This window comes from Pinus tabuliformis, chromosome Q (assembly GCF_031772625.1).
Source record: "Pinus tabuliformis cultivar Carrire ecotype Pingquan chromosome Q, CPIR1, whole genome shotgun sequence".
Classification (NCBI taxonomy): Eukaryota; Viridiplantae; Streptophyta; class Pinopsida; order Pinales; family Pinaceae; genus Pinus; species Pinus tabuliformis.
This window is the reverse complement of record NC_142296.1, coordinates 115,225,089-115,236,010: the sequence shown is the minus strand read 5'-3', so window position 1 is coordinate 115,236,010 and position 10,922 is coordinate 115,225,089. Positions and strand designations below refer to the sequence as shown.

The window sequence follows — 10,922 nt, the reverse complement described above, 5'->3', positions numbered from 1 at the left end:
AGGCTAAGGCACATCAGATCTCCAATGCCCAGAAAGGGTTTGGGTAGATTCTAAACAGTTTGGGAGATATTAAAATAAGTAATATTTTTAATGGAGTCCCTAAGTCTAAACTTAGGGAAATCAAAATATTAATGTGAATTAATATAAAACTATGTTAGAATGGTCCAAACATCATGGATCAAGCCAGATCTAATCTTAGCCGTTGATTAGGGACTTAATCTCGACTGTTGATTTGTCAAAAAGAAAAGTATAAGAGGCTTGAGGGTCACTTGGAGAACACACCAAGAGATCAAGATTTCAACTTTCTAGGGCTGGGTTTGCTGAGAAAGTTGAGAGAGTGATCAGGATTTGCAGTTGAGGGGCAGTGAATACAGAAGTAGAGAGGCAAAGATAGTGCTGGAAGGATCAGTGTAACAGCTGGGAAAGATGATGCAGAGGGAAGAAGTTGGAACTGTCGGGAACAACCGGAACTGTCGGAATAGCCAGGAAAACTGACGCAGAGGGCAGAAGCCGGAACTGTCAAGAACATCTGGAATTGTCGGGAACTTCCGAAACAGCTGGGAACGTTGACGCGGAGGGCAGAAGCCAAAACTTCCGAGAACTGCCAAAACAACCGAGAAAGCAGATGCAGAGGGCAGAAGCCGGAACTGCCGGGAACAGTCGAAACTACCGGGAACTATCGAAACAGTCGAGAAGGCTGAAGTAGAGGGCAGAAGTCGGAACTGCCGAGATTTTTCTCTGTTGGGTGAGCCAGATTTAGCACCCAAATTGTATCCTGAAACTGCTTAATAAATCAAACCCTGAGATAACTGCACCAGTTTTCCCGCATTGGGTTTTTCTGGGGACATTAGTCCAAAGATAACGGTGTCATTAGTGTGCTTATTTTTGTTTCCTTCAGTTGATGATCTGTAATGTGTTGAGCATGTACTTGTGTTTATTTTCAGTATTTACATGGTAAATAACTTGTTAATTAATCAGAACAAGTAGGAAGGAATAAATCAGAAAGTACATGGGGGGTTTCTAATTGTTAGACTTAGAAATTTCAACACCATTGTGATTAAACACTTAAACACATACACACATCTTAGGGAAACAAATAGAAACAAATTATATGAATCATGTTACCATGGGATGATATGCATTGTCCTTAATATGTCCTCATATCTTCAAGGACTTTAATTTTTTTTGCATGGACACTAACATTTTTAGTCAATACTCTTCCAACATATCAAATATGTCCTCATGTCTTCAAGTCTTTAAGGACTTTCATTATTTTTGCATGGACACTAACATTTTTAATCAATACTATTCCAACCTATCAAATTAATGTTTCAATAAATATTATTATATTTAAACCCATCAAATTCAATTGAATTGATATCATTATCCTTAACTCTTTTGAGAATTCCCTTATTTCTTTTTTAATTAAAAATTTATCTTTCCCATGCACCTTTACCTTTATTGGATAACTATTAAATTGGATAGAGAGAAGATTATGATTCCATAAAAATATACAATATTCATTTGTTACCCTACAAATATTATCATAATCAAATATATTCTTTTTTGACCTAAATATTATATATCTAATATAAATTAATGCAATAATAGATTTCCAAACCTATTCTATAATTTTATTTTATTTTTCTTTCTTCGTATATAAATGCCATTTTCTAAATGTCTTTTAAAAAAAAATAACTTGTACACATATCAATAATCATCATAACCCCACACATCAATGATCATCGTAACCACACACCACACCTTTTGATGAGGTTGGAAATACATAAATATATTGGCACTTTGACATAGATAAACTAATATTGATATAGGAACCGAGGCAATGATGATTGTAAAGATAAAGTTAAATGTATCAATTCATCACAATAACACAATATTTGTAAATCCACATCTATGATAAGACTCAATTTTTTATTTCATTTTTACTATTATAGTTAATTTTGAGACTAAAAACTATAAAAAGGTTTTATGTTGAAATGAATATCACAACAAACATTATTTTTTACATCATGCTGTGGTGTATATTTTAGATTATTTTTTTAAATGAAACCATCATTTACTTATAGAGACAGTGTTCATTAGATCATTGGTCTAAGAAGCTTATTATATGAGGGGATGCGTAAATTTGTATTATTCTTTAAAATAAAAATTATGTTCTAAATAGAAAAATAATGTTGGCTATAAAAAATTAATATATTGTAAAGTAATGAGAAGTAAAAAAATGTGAGTAAGATGTTTAAGTTTATAAAAAAATTAAGATTTTATGCCGAAAACTTTTATTTGGTCATATATACTCTATTTAACATTCATAAACACAATTTTAACAATGAAAAATAACACATTGTATTTTGCACTCTAAAAAATTTGCACATAAAGAAATTTGATCCCTCTCAATCGTACATATTGATATACACAAATAATTTTGTTATTAAATAATCATATAATACTATCCCATCATTTTTATGTTGCATTTTATACTCTAACAAAAAAAATGTTAACCTTATAATATTAAGAGTTGTACCTTTTCATATTATCCAAATTGAAAATCTTCATGGTATTATTATTCCCACATACAAATATATAACCGAATTTAAAATCTCCCTGATATTATTATTCCCATACATATATATATATATAACAAAATAGAGAGTAAAAATTTAGAAAGTTAACCTGGATTAGAATTTTGGAAATCTTATCATAAATGTGATATTGTTCACTGCTTTAATTTCTTATGAATTGTTTTATAGTGGTTCAAAGGCAAACCATGTGAATGTTTTAACCATTCTAATAAAATCTTGTTAACTAATTTTTGCTTCCATTAAAGGTTATTTTATAATCTGTATACGGGATCAAATAACCCTTGATTCAGTTGTATGACATGGAATATTGTTTGTTGAGTAATTTTTGTTTTTATTAAAGATTATTTTTCTATAATCTGTATTAGTGATCAAATAAATTTTATTTAATTGTATGACATGGATGGAATATTATTTTATAAAGATATTTTAAAATATGATTATCAAATAGATTTTACTCATTAATAAATGGCTATGTTGAAGACGTCCTTTTCTTATGCATTTTTATTTTACAAAATATTGTCAAAAGATATTTGATTGTACCGTAGTATTTGAAAGGAGAATGAGTGGAAAATTACAATTATCATTCTTTTATGAATATTATATAAAAAGAAATATAGTATGCATATCTTATTAAAAAAATATTGTCAAAAGATATGTGATTGTATCGTAGTATTTGAAATGAGAATTGGTGGAAAATTACAATTATCATTCTTTTATGAACATTATATAAAAAAATTATAGTATGCATATTTTATTAAAAAAAAATTATGTTGCTTATTCAAAAAATAATGTAAATGATTAATTATTATAATTTTAATTATTGTAATTACATAAGGTAAAAAATTACATAAGGTAAAAAAGAAAAAGAAAAATCTAAATTTTTAGATTAAGAATATAAACAATGTAATTGCTTCTCCTAACACTTGTATCATTGAAAAACGGTTGAAATTTGCTTTTCCTTCTGCATCTACCTGGCACCAGCTTAAAATACATGAAGTAGCAGTTTGCAATGAGAAAACGAAAGCCCATTTGCTCAAAATTATATTTTGAATCTTAATAATCATTTGAGCTTGCATTCACTTTTTCTTCCTTTTTCCTGAAGAAAGCATCGAATATAATGTTAAGTTTATAAATATTGTCAAAATAAGGTCTCCATTACAAATATGTTTAATGATCATAATAATATTTAACCTATATAAATATATTTTTATAATAATAATAATATAATATAAATTTGTATTAAATATTTTTAAAAATTATAATAATAAATTTAATTAAAAAAATAAATATATTTTTACAATTTTAAATTTATTAAATAAACATAATTTTTAAGCCTATCCTATTAACTTTCATAATTAATAAAAAAAATATCTAATATAATTCTATGACTCCAATATATCAAATATAAATTGAATACTCCCATTAAAACAAAATATGGAATATAACCCCAACATCACATTTAAAATGTAAATGCCTCCTGCAAAACAAAATCTGCAATTCAACCCACCATGAAACAAAATGTGAATAGCTCCTTTATGCAACTTAAACAAGGTTGCCTTCCCCGCTTTCTCGCTATGCTATGAATAATAATTTTTGGAACACTCAAAATTTCTCTTTTTCTTTTTTCAATGGGCAGATTCTAATGGAAGGGGATGCAGAAGGTTCGGACACACATACGGCACGACATATTTGGGAAGCTAATAATGTTTTAACTCTTCTTCAAGCGCAGTATCATCTTCGGCGTTTTGTTCATGTAGTTGTAAAACTCTGGATAAATTGCAGGGTGTTTCCTTTGAACAAAAATTACTAAAATATTCTACAATCTATTGCTAGAGTTGAAACTCACGGTTATGTTAGTTTGTACGTATTAAAAACTCCAATTTTTAATGTATGGTTTCTCTGCACTAAAACTGCTTTATAGGCACAAAATTTCAAAGGAAAACAAGACCAGAGACTAGTAAATTAAATTACAAGAAGGAGAAAAAAAACAGAGTACAGATTACATTTAAACTCCAAACTTCTAGTACTAGGAAAGAAATTTCGAATATTACCTGAGTAATTCTACTCTGCGACTGATGAACTCTAGTGGATGTCGAAGATCTAAGTAAGGATTGATGTCTGCAACGACTTTGCTGACATTATTCTTGGCCCTGTACTGTTGCACAAGCGTTTTCTTCTGATATGCGCTTCAAAGCGGCAGTAGCGATTCTTTCTTTGGCCTCTCGAAGAGCTTGAATTAGGTTCTGGAGGGCAGTGGTGGGATGATGATCTGTCATTTTCATTAGATGTTCCGTTACATCCGCAGGCGTCATCTGAGCTGTCTCCATCAGATCCTGGATCTGGGGAAACAGCTCATGGTCTTCAATGGAGAGGTAATTGCGCGCAAGAATCTTGAATGCCCCAAAAGTGCAGAATGAGAGGAGAATGTGTTTGTCCATCCGACCAGACCGGAGAAGCGCCGGGTCGAGCCTGTCAATGTAGTTGGTGGTGAAAACGAATAATCTCTCGCTTCCGCAACACGACCACAACCCGTCCGTGAAATTCAGAACTCCCGAGAGGGTCACTTTGCTGTCCTGATTCGCTTCGATCTCATCCGCTTTGTCAGGCTCCGGCGGCTTCTCGTCCTCCTCGCCATCTTTCTGTGGCTTCTTCTTCTTCTTCTTGCGATCAGAGAGATCGAGAGAACAGTCGATATCTTCGATCACAATTATCGATTTGTTGGTGGTGGCGATGAGAAGCTTCCTCAGTGCCGCATTGTTCTTCACTTGGGTCAGCTCCAGGTCGTAGATGTCGTAATCCAGAAAGTTAGCCATGGCAGCAATCATACTGGACTTGCCAGTTCCAGGGGGACCGTAGAGCAAATAACCCCGCTTCCATGCCCGCCCCACTTGCCTGTAATATTTCTCTCCCCTCGAGAATCTCTGGAGATCTTCCATAATTTCTTGCTTCATTTCTGGTTCCAGAGCCAGAGTTTCAAAAGTCGAAGGATGATCGAACACAACAGGCGTCCACACCCTGTTCCAGTATCCAAAGTCCTTGGAGTCGGATTTATTGGTGTAAATCTTTCTGTAGCGGCTTCTAATCTCCAGCGCTTTGGCTTCGGCCATGATATGGGGAAGATAGACATCGAATATCTTTTGCTTGTGTTTCTTGTGAAACGTCAACTCATAATAGCGTTTCTCCTCGGATGCAGAGTTCCGAGAGAACACGATCTGCTGTTTAGGCTCGCTGCTGTAGAAAACCCACCACACTTTGATCCCCTCAAATTCCTCTGAAATCTGCTCGTTCCTATCCATGCTGAAGGTAAACTCCTTGTTATTCTTGGGCTTCTTCAGTTTTAATCTCTTGGCAGCCGAGGTCGATCTTGCGCTCAGGTAAGTCTGCACAGCCTCGTAAACTTCGCTTACCTTCATCCCATCGTTCTCGTCGATGACAACTGAGATGTAAGAAGAAACAAACCCTATGAACCTGCGCAGTGATTTTGAAAAGAAATAATAGACTTCTGGAGGTGCGTAATCCTTCACTATGGTCCGTATGAATATCACGGTAGCCATGATCGAACCCAAGTTCGACCAGACCTCCATTTTCATCATACACGCAAACCCTAGTACGAAAGAGATATGAAACCAGAAATAACTCAGACGAACTCGGCCTGGCTATCTGACGGGCCTTCACTGGAAATTGAAAGAACCGAGAATTTAAATAGAAATTTCCTTCTTGGACCGAAGGGTGTTTCGTTTTCAATTCTGGCTGAATCCAATGAATCATGCCAACCCAAACCAAACCGTAATGTCGGTGCCTTCTGATCTTCTGTAAATTTGTTCGTATTTTCCTGGGAAATGAGAGCGCGACGAGCAACCTTATCCATGTGGTTGAAAAAGACGCACGTGAGTTGTTGAAAGTACCCCATCATACTCTGATAAAGCAGATGCTGACCCATTTATGACACACAACCGTACCCATACCACGCCAAATGCAACTTACAGACAATTATTTTGTTTTCCAGAAGAGTTATAAACAATTATTTATATGATAAGTTTAGTTATAGCTTGTGGTTCGATATTATATTTGAAGTTAACGTCAAGACGTCGGAATCCACGACTGTACACCAGAAATTTAGTGCAGCTATAGGTCAAAGCAACGACGCTCAAGTAGAGGCCTCGTACAGCGATAGGCTTATGCAGTCTACATTCTGTGTAACGTGGGATCTGTGATTTACATACCATCGAATTTTCACATGTTCCATATATATACTGTCATATATTTTAGAGTGTACACCATTATCTAGTGTACCCACTACCCAGGAATCAATGCGTAGGGCGCTAAAATAGCCATCGTAGCTGTTAATAAAAAAATTTAATTGAATTCTCATTTCAAAGAAAATTTAAATAAAAATGGCGTGTAATTCACTCACTAAGAAGTGAGGATCATTCTATATAATTAGTGAGCATAATTCAATATAATTCGATATTTTTAAGGGGCAGGAGGAGGGGTAAATTTTTTTCATCAAGAATTAAGAAGAACATATAGGTATGTTGGGGTTTATTTCATATTTCCAACTAAATTTATATTTTATATCAGGCTTTGAAGTAAAATGTAAATATATGAATTCAAGTTGTGATTGGTAATTTATTGAATATAATTCATTATTTATATTGAGAATTTTTCTTCTCTAATAAAATAAGCTAATTTTCAAGTTGATTTATAACTTTAAGGTTGATCACATAACTAATTTGGGGTCAAGGCTAAATCAAAGTGAACTTTAGTGAAAAAGGCAAAAAGGGCATGTCCTCATTCTTTAATGGTTAACCAAGAGATTGAGAAATCAAAGTAGAGGAATAATTCCTCATGGTTTAATGTAACATTTCAATGCTTTGTACAAGCAGAATAATGTGGATATTGTAGCATTTTGTTCAAAATACTCCATACTCCACTTCTACTATGTCCACTAGTTTCAACTTGCTTATGTAAGTAATGTATCTAAACTAAGCAAAAATCAAAACAAAGGAATATTTCCTCATGGTTTAATGTAACATTTCAATGCTTTGTAAAAGTAGAATAATGTGGATATTGTAGCATTTTGTTCAAAATATTCCATACTTTGTACTCCTTTTCAACCATGTCCACTAGTTTCAACTTGCTTATGTAAGTCATGTATCTAAACTAAGTTTTAGCTTAGTATCTTTTAATATAACGATGATTCTTGGTTATTGTTAAAAAAGATAATTGGATATTTTTCAAGAAAAGTATTATTGCTAATGTTAATGGTCTTGAGAGGCACTTGAAAGTATGAGAGAGATGTTATAGCGTATGTAAATGAGTGCAAATATTGAAATGTCATTTTAATATGGGAGAAATGGTGTAATATTCATAAAATGAAGCCTTAAATTGATGATGATGATGATGATGATGGCTCAATTAAAAAAGTAATAGAAAAGAATAAGTCTATTCAAATCAAATTGTTATATTGTAATTTTTTTTATTAATAAAGTTGTGAACATATTTTCCCACAAAAGCTCATAATCTCATAATTTGTATATTACATTACAATAAATTTCATATTCGTAACCATGATATTCCAAAAAATAATTAATAAACATATAACAACTTAATAAATTTAGTTAATACAAGGATAGTTAAAAATATAAATATTTCTAAATATAGAATTGGGAAATGTGTGTTTAAGAGAGAAAAAATTAAAATCCATTTAACCAAATAAATTAAAATGATAATTCATATTCCTCAAATTAGAACCTCATATTTAAATTAATTAGCACACAATATTTACAATCAACTTTTTTCTAAGTTATCTATCTATCTATATCATCAATGTTATTCATATCACACTGTAAAATTAAATTAAAATAATGATAAAATGTGTCAAAGAAAAATAATTCATATATATATATATATATATATAATCAATGTTTTAATAAAATTAAAAATAAGAATATTCTTATGTATAAAGATGTGAAATTATATAAATATAAATAATATTATTAAGAATTAGTATAGGGATGTTTTCAAAAGAAAGTTACTAGTTGAACTTGGCATCGGGATGGAGGTTTCACTCTATGTTAGGTTTTGGTTTCTCTGCGACACTCTACTTAGTGTCGCCAAGGGTATCATGCCTACGAGAAGATGTGAGGATCGACATTGGAATAAAGATGAAGTCCAGATCATGCTACTTGTTACAAACAACTCACGACAATCAGTGATCGCTTTGGTTGATCAAATTTTTTTATGATGGGGATTGGCTTGACCTCGTCAAGAAGGCTCAAAGCCATAGATCGACTACAAAACCATGGACTTATGGCAATGGTAGGGCTCATCCACGGAAAATGTGTTAGGTATGCCCAATGCGATTGATTATTGTTTCTCCCCTTATTTGTGCAACGAAAATTCATGATCTATTAGTTTCTATGTTGTGGTGGTTCCCTAGGAACATATACTATTTATTAGGGTCTCTTTACACTTGAGGAAGATGTCCCTGGTGGTACTTTGATTTGTTTGGGTAAGCTACATTAAGCGGGCCCTACGAGATTGCTCAGTGTGCGCCCTTCTCCCAAAGGGCAGGGATCTCATACATCAATTGCTTCCTAGAGTCTCAATATGCCAAAGGAGAAAACCCTTGTGGTAGATATAGAGTTTATAGTTTTGAAGCAACTAATGTGTAAGTGGATTTTTCCCTTTGATGGTTCTCATTTATGCATTGCAATTGATCTTGAGAACGTAATTTTTTTCAAGTGCATTCAACTTGATCTTCCCCAAATTGAAAGACCTCAGAATGCAAAGTCAGATATAAAGGATATTTTTCATATTTTTGTTAAAACCTTAAGTGGAAAATCAATTATTTTAGTGGTTTGAGGCTTGAATCTGGTGGAAAAATTGAAGCAGGCCATACAAAATGACTTGGGTATACCAGTGTTTTTACGAAGTTTGATTTTTGAGGGGAAATTGCTACAATATTTCATTCAGATGAAAGTTTATGACATTGAAAGAAACTCCACCATAATATTAAATATGAGGCTAAGGGGTGGACCTTCAGGTATCAAAAACCCTTATGGATCAATCTCATTCAAGGATGCAGGGAAATGGAAGGTTATAGCTTTAATGTCCATGGTAGGTACTTTTTCCACTTGTTCGATTATACAAGGTCTTGGAATATTTTAGATCTAGTTATGTGTCAGGTATATTCTTGTCAATTTCTGAGTTCTTTTACTCCATTTGGTATCAGAGCCACAACCGCACTGCTACTGTTGCTCGTACAATGCATCCACACGTTGTTCCGCCTCAATTCACTGCACTTTGTCCCATCTTCTAGTCCCCCACTCCCCCATCATCTTAGGTTCTTCTAAACTTCTATTGTCCTACATGCTCCTACCATCCCTCTGTTCTGACTCAGTCGTTCCCTCACATCTCCTTTCCCAACCATGTCTGTCGTCTAGAGTGGCCATTGTTGTGCACTACTAAACTTTGCAGTCAACACCCAATTCTTGAATCACGTCTGTCACCTTACCACCTCTTATGTTGCTGCGAATCCACTATTCCATTCCACTGTCAACACATCTTTGTCTGCTATCAACACACCTTCGTCCATTAGGTCCTTCTGACAGTCCATTATCCCCAATTTTCCTGTTTGTTGCATGCATATTTATCCGTCAACCGACCCTAGAGTTGTCCGCTGCATGCATGAATACTCATTTTTCGACCGACCCTTGGATGTTGGCACTGTGGAACGTCATACAATTATATAGTATAAAGTTAAAATACTATACAATATTATATCTATATATCTATATATATCTATATATATATATATATATATATATATATATATATATATATATATATATATATATATATAATTGATTAATTAATAAAATAAAAAAATAAAAATTAGGATCAAGTTAAGAAAAGTTAAAGCTAGATAAGTATACTCCACCACACACCCAATCAATGGCTTCATCAATGTCGATGGATGATTTTAATAAAAGATTGATAGATCTTGAGACGAAGGTGACCGAACATGGAGAATAAATTGAGGCACTCTAGGATACATCAAAGAATACTTGATTAAGTGGAAGGACTTACCAGAAGAGGAAGCTTCTTGAGAGACTGAAATGTTTCGTCAACAACATCTGTCGTTACGTATGCTTTGAGGACAAAGCATCTTTTCAGGATGAAGGCAATGTTATGTAAAAATTAATTAACTCTGTAATGATTAGTTAAATTAAGGAAAAAGGGCATGACCAAAGATCGTGCCCATTCACCAAGAGGCACCCAACGTTGTATTTAAGCCAAGGGCCTCCCACAATTGTA

The 10,922-nt window shown here is 33.3% G+C and overlaps 1 pseudogene; it reads right to left on the bottom strand.

The window, feature by feature from the left end:
* Positions 1–4,544: 4,544 nt before the first annotated feature.
* LOC149218496 (AAA-ATPase At3g28510 pseudogene) lies at positions 4,545–6,379 on the bottom strand (annotated as a pseudogene).
* Positions 6,380–10,922: the final 4,543 nt, after the last annotated feature.